The sequence below is a fragment of the Eptatretus burgeri genome, unplaced genomic scaffold (genome assembly GCF_056783735.1).
Source record: "Eptatretus burgeri isolate ZD-2024b unplaced genomic scaffold, Ebu_testis_v1 Ebu_testis_scaffold_397, whole genome shotgun sequence".
In the NCBI taxonomy this organism is placed as follows: Eukaryota; Metazoa; Chordata; class Myxini; order Myxiniformes; family Myxinidae; genus Eptatretus; species Eptatretus burgeri.
Window position 1 is genome coordinate 29,459 of NW_028222346.1, and position 5,044 is coordinate 34,502.

Here is a 5,044-nt window from a genome sequence, read left to right on the forward strand (position 1 = left end):
TGTCTGTATGTGTCCGTCTGTCCGTCTCCTCCATCACTCCAAAATCATGAAACTGAGCAGCCACAAACTTTGCATGCATACTGAAGGCGCTCCAAGGTGGTGTATGAATGAAAACTGGGTGTTTGGGTTCATTTAAACACTCCTTGTGAAGATAATTTAGGGGGTGCTGATCAGGAAAAACCAAAATGAGTCTTACCAAGATGGCGGCATGCCATCTTGTTCAGCCCTCTGTTAGCTTGCCAGAGCTCGGTCTGAAGCCACTATTTTTGTTTGGCCTCAGCAACAATTCCTTGACTTAAAACAGGCCACAACGGTTTCTCAACGAAAAAGTTTATTTATTTATTTATTTATTTATTTTTTTATTTCGACTTTTCTAACTTCTCTCATTGATTGCCTGATCATCACACCTACGAATCACTGGAGACATTGCAATGCTTGTGGACGCCAGCATTCATGGCATTATTTAATTTCTACACATTCCATAACCTCGAGAATCTCTTCATCTCAGCCGAATTTCAAAATTTAAACTTCTTTGTTGATGTTAGGAGTAGTTCCAACTGCTAAAAAGTGTTCACATGTCCAATTTGGACATCGCTTGACATTCCGGTCATCAACGGTTGCATGGTGTTTGTATAACCGATCGGCAATCGCTTGCCAAGCCAGCCATTGCTTATCAACCACACCCATGGAGTCCTTCCTTGAGTGCTTAAGCCATTTGGTGAGTGCTCTTCAAGACTCGCACTGTCACTGAATATATCGATCGACTTAAACAAAATTCAGCATCATGCGATATATCGTGCGGTGAGTGGTGTGGTGGTTCGCTCAATGAAAATGTGTAATCTTATTTTACACCACGATTCCCCTTTTTTGTGATCTTCTTTCATTGCACGAGAAGTCACTTTGGCAAACATATATACATGTAGAAAATTTCATGTTTTGTTTTTAAAAGTTTCTTCAACCGTTTTGTTGGAATGCTTGCTTGAGTGGAGTGCTCTGAACATCTTCGAAGTTAGGAAGGTAAAATATATGAGACGATTACAATGAGTAAAAAATGTTTTCTGTTGTTGCAATAACAAAGCAATGAATTGGCACATCAGCGCAGGATAGCCGAGAGGTATGCAGTCTCGCTCTCACTCTGGCAAGCTGTTTAGCCTGGGTTTGAATCCTGACCCAGCTATAAACCGTCATCCAGGAGTTTCACAGGCATGGTGATTCATCAACGTTTGTGCCTCTTTCAGATGGACATTCAATTGGATGTCACATCTGCCAGAATACGTCCTCTCCCATCCCCCCTCCTCTCTCATTTCTCTCTCTCTCGCCCCCTGCTGCCCAATAATACGTTGTGTGCATTGTCACGGTGGCTCCTTGCTTCGAGTCGTGAGTACCTGTCCTCTGCCGTGCTGGTTTGTGTTTCCACATTCCCTATTTCGTCCCCCTGTGTTTGTGTTTGTGCTTGTGAACTTCTCCCCATCTTTCCCTTTTGTGTGTGTGCGTGTATGTGTGTGTGTTTGTGAGGCGGGGGGGGGGGTGGGTGAAAGACCGAGCCAGAGAGAGAGCCCACGGCCTAAAATCGTAAGCTGATGACCTGGTATGGCCGCCGGGGGAGGTTTTTCTCTCTCTCACTGCGACCATGTCCTTTACCATTTTCGACTTTTAATCGATTGATATCTTGGTGTTTGTGAAACGCGTTACTCTCTCGGTCAAGTTTACTGACTTGTTTTCCTGAGTTAGCATGGAGGGTGAATGTTTCCACATTGAGACGTTTGAGTCATTAACTTGTAAACACGATGTAAAGTGCGTCCCTCCCAGCGAGGTGGAACTGAGCGATGTATTTTCCACCATTGGTAACATCGTTGGATCACGTAACATTTTTGCTGCTTCTCGCGTGAATACGAAGTTCGAAGTTCGTCATGTTTATGTCGGAGGAACACATGGTGGCAACGGTCATTGCGCATGACCTGTTCATCGAACCGAACACTTACCTTTCTATGTTCGCTTTGTCGGCCCCAATAATTTAAATGTATATTAGTAATATTCCACCATTCATGAAGAACCAGGACTTGTGTAACCAGTTTATCAAGTTCTGTAATGTTGTGTCGAGGATCTCAAGGCACTGATGGGATTGATGTTGACCTAATTAATCCCCCCTCCCCCACCCCCAACAAAGGAGGAAGGGAAAGTGGTTGAATCCTTCTTGTAAATTATTATTTTTGTACACCTTGTCGATGCTCGTATGAGAGCTAACACACAATGCACAGCAAGGGGGGCATGAGACAAGAGGGGCGGAAGTGCGAAGGACAAAACAGTGGGGGACAGAGACACAAGGGGATCTGTTGAAGGGAGAGGGATGGGGTGAGGAAAAAGGGGTATTCAAGATGGACATCACAGGGACTTTCAGGAAGGAAAGCAGGGAATTTGAAGGAGGTGGGTTTGGGGTGGATTAATGGGGGTAGAAAAGATTGAGGATTTGGATTGGGGACGATAAAAGGTGCTGAGGAACAGCTGTTTTGAAGGCCTGGAGGGAAGAATGGGATTGAACAGAGTGAGGGAGTTTATTCCAAAGTTGGGGAAAAAGAGGAATGAAAGAGTGAAGGTGAGCAGTGATTCGTGATTCTGGTAGTTTTAGCAGAAGGGGGTTGTTGGCGGACCTTGAGCGCCCTGCTGAAATATTTTTGGGACAGATCGCAGACAGAGCATGGGGGGGGGGGCGAGACCAGAGAGGAACCGGTAGAAGACAGAAAGACCAACAACCTGCCTGCAGTGAGAGAGTGAGAGGTCTAAAGACTCAGCCTCATCGCGAGCGATGCCAATTATCTGAAATGCCTTGGTTTCTGCAGCATGAAGCCAAGAAAGGTGGAAGTCAGGAGCACCAGCGGAGAGCAGGACTGCATCAGGCTGGTGACAAAAGCTTTGTATGTGGTCAGGAGCTCAGGTGGGCCGAGGAAGGACTTTGCACGACGACGGATTCCGTTTGGAGGCCAGCTTGGAAATGTGGCTTTCTCAGGATCGTGGCAGATTGTGAGACGCAGAACCTTGAAAGAAATGACTTCTTCTGGAGGATTATTGATAAAATGGATGGGGGTGTTTTCCAAATGGTCCTTTCGGAAAGACATAGTGTGAGTGTGACATTTGTTCGGATTGAAAGACATGTTCCACGTGTTGGACCAGTTTGTGATTTTTACCCAGATCTGCAGTGAGCTGAGAAGCTGCTGCTTGCCGGTCTGAGGGATGACAGATTGTCCGGCAGGGGGTGGAGTCACCAGCAAAGCATAAATAGGATTTTCCAGAGAGTCGGAGAGATCAATGATGAAAACCATAGAAGGAACAGAGAATAGAATGCTGCCTTGAGGAACTCCAGCCTGGACAGGGAGAGGGGATGAAAGAACTCCATTGAGGGCCACACGTTTACTGAGACAGGAGAGGAAGTCTGCGAGCCATGAGTGGAGATGGTCTTGGGTACCAACGGAAGAGAGTTTGGTGATCAGGGCACGGTGCCACACCATGTAAAAAGCACGTGATATGTCTTGGGATATGACTGATTTCATGTCCAGCATTGAGGACCTCCATCCATTGTTGGGAGAGCAGAAGCAGCATATCCAGGGTTGAGTGACCTGGTCTGAAACCAAATTTATGATCGGAAATCAAGCCATTGGAGAAGAGGAAGGATTTAATGTCTGAAGCGATGATTGATTCCATAACCTTGCTGATGATTGGGAGAAGGCCGATTAGTCTGTCGTTGCATGGATCTGTTTTTGCACCTTTTTATGCAGGGCAGTAATGTTTGCTCATTTCCAAGCAGATGGCAGATGGCCTTGAGGAAATGAGAGGGTGAATAGAACAGAGAGAGTGTGAGCAAGAGCAGAGGAGCAGGTTTTAAGGACACGTGGGCTGATGCCGTCTGGACCGGTTGCAGAATCTGAGTCGAGGTTTGACAGCAAACTCTCCACCTTGTCAGGAGAAAACGACACAGAGTCCAGGGACAGTTGGGTGCGACTGGGTCAGATGGGTACAGAAAGAGATGGGTTTGGACACAAGATTTCGACGCAAACACTGAGTTTTGCTATTTCGCCTTTTCACGTGTGGTATCAGCAGTGCGGCCATTTGAGGTCAGGGACGGGGAACATACACCAGAAACAGATTTGATAAGACACCACCAGGAGTTGGAGGAGGAAGAGAGGTTTGAGAGTTCAGACTTGAGCTGAGAAAGATGTTGTTTTCTGGCTCTCCTGAGAGTACAAACACACTTCTTCTGAGCTTTCTAGAAGGATCTGAGATTACCCTCAGTTGGGATTGCTTTCCATGAGGCAAAGGTAAGTTGTTTCAGGACAACAGCCTCACCACAAGCTTCAGTGAACCAAGGGTGGGAGGAAGGGTAGAACAGCTGAAGACGAGAGGGGATAAATCTGTGCATGAGGCAGAGCAAGTTTCTTTGAAAGAATTCCCAGTATGAGTTGATGTTGGAGAAAGTAGTGATGGGAGACCAGTCTATAAGTTTGATGGCTGTTTGGAGACCCTCCCAGTCGACTTGAGTGACATGCCACACTTGACGGCGGTGAGGTGGTTCTCTGATAATTGCCAGAGAGATGTCCGCTTTCACAAGCACGTGGTCAGAAAAACTGATTGGAGCGAAGGAAGAACAGCAGATATTTTCAGGGAAATTTGTCAAAATCAGATCCAGAAGAGATAGAGTATCATTGGTTGAGATCTGGGTCTGGAAGTTGACCAATTGAGTCAGTCCTAATGAGTCGCAGAAAGCTTTTGTTGAAGTTCCATGACAGGTGAGAGAGGGACCCTCACCTCGCCAATTGGCATGATGACAATTCAAGTCGCCACATGTGAGGAAGAGGGAGTTTGGATGAGAAGATAGAAGTTGGTCCATGTTTTCGGATCGTGAGGTGTAAGTGGAGTCATCACTGTTTTGGGGATGGTTCAGTACACATATAAACATGAGGTGGGAGTGGAGGGGAAGCCGAAGCCAGAGGTATTCCTGGGGGTGTGGGGAGTGAGAGCAGTGCATGGAGAGTGAGCAATGGAATCTTTGATG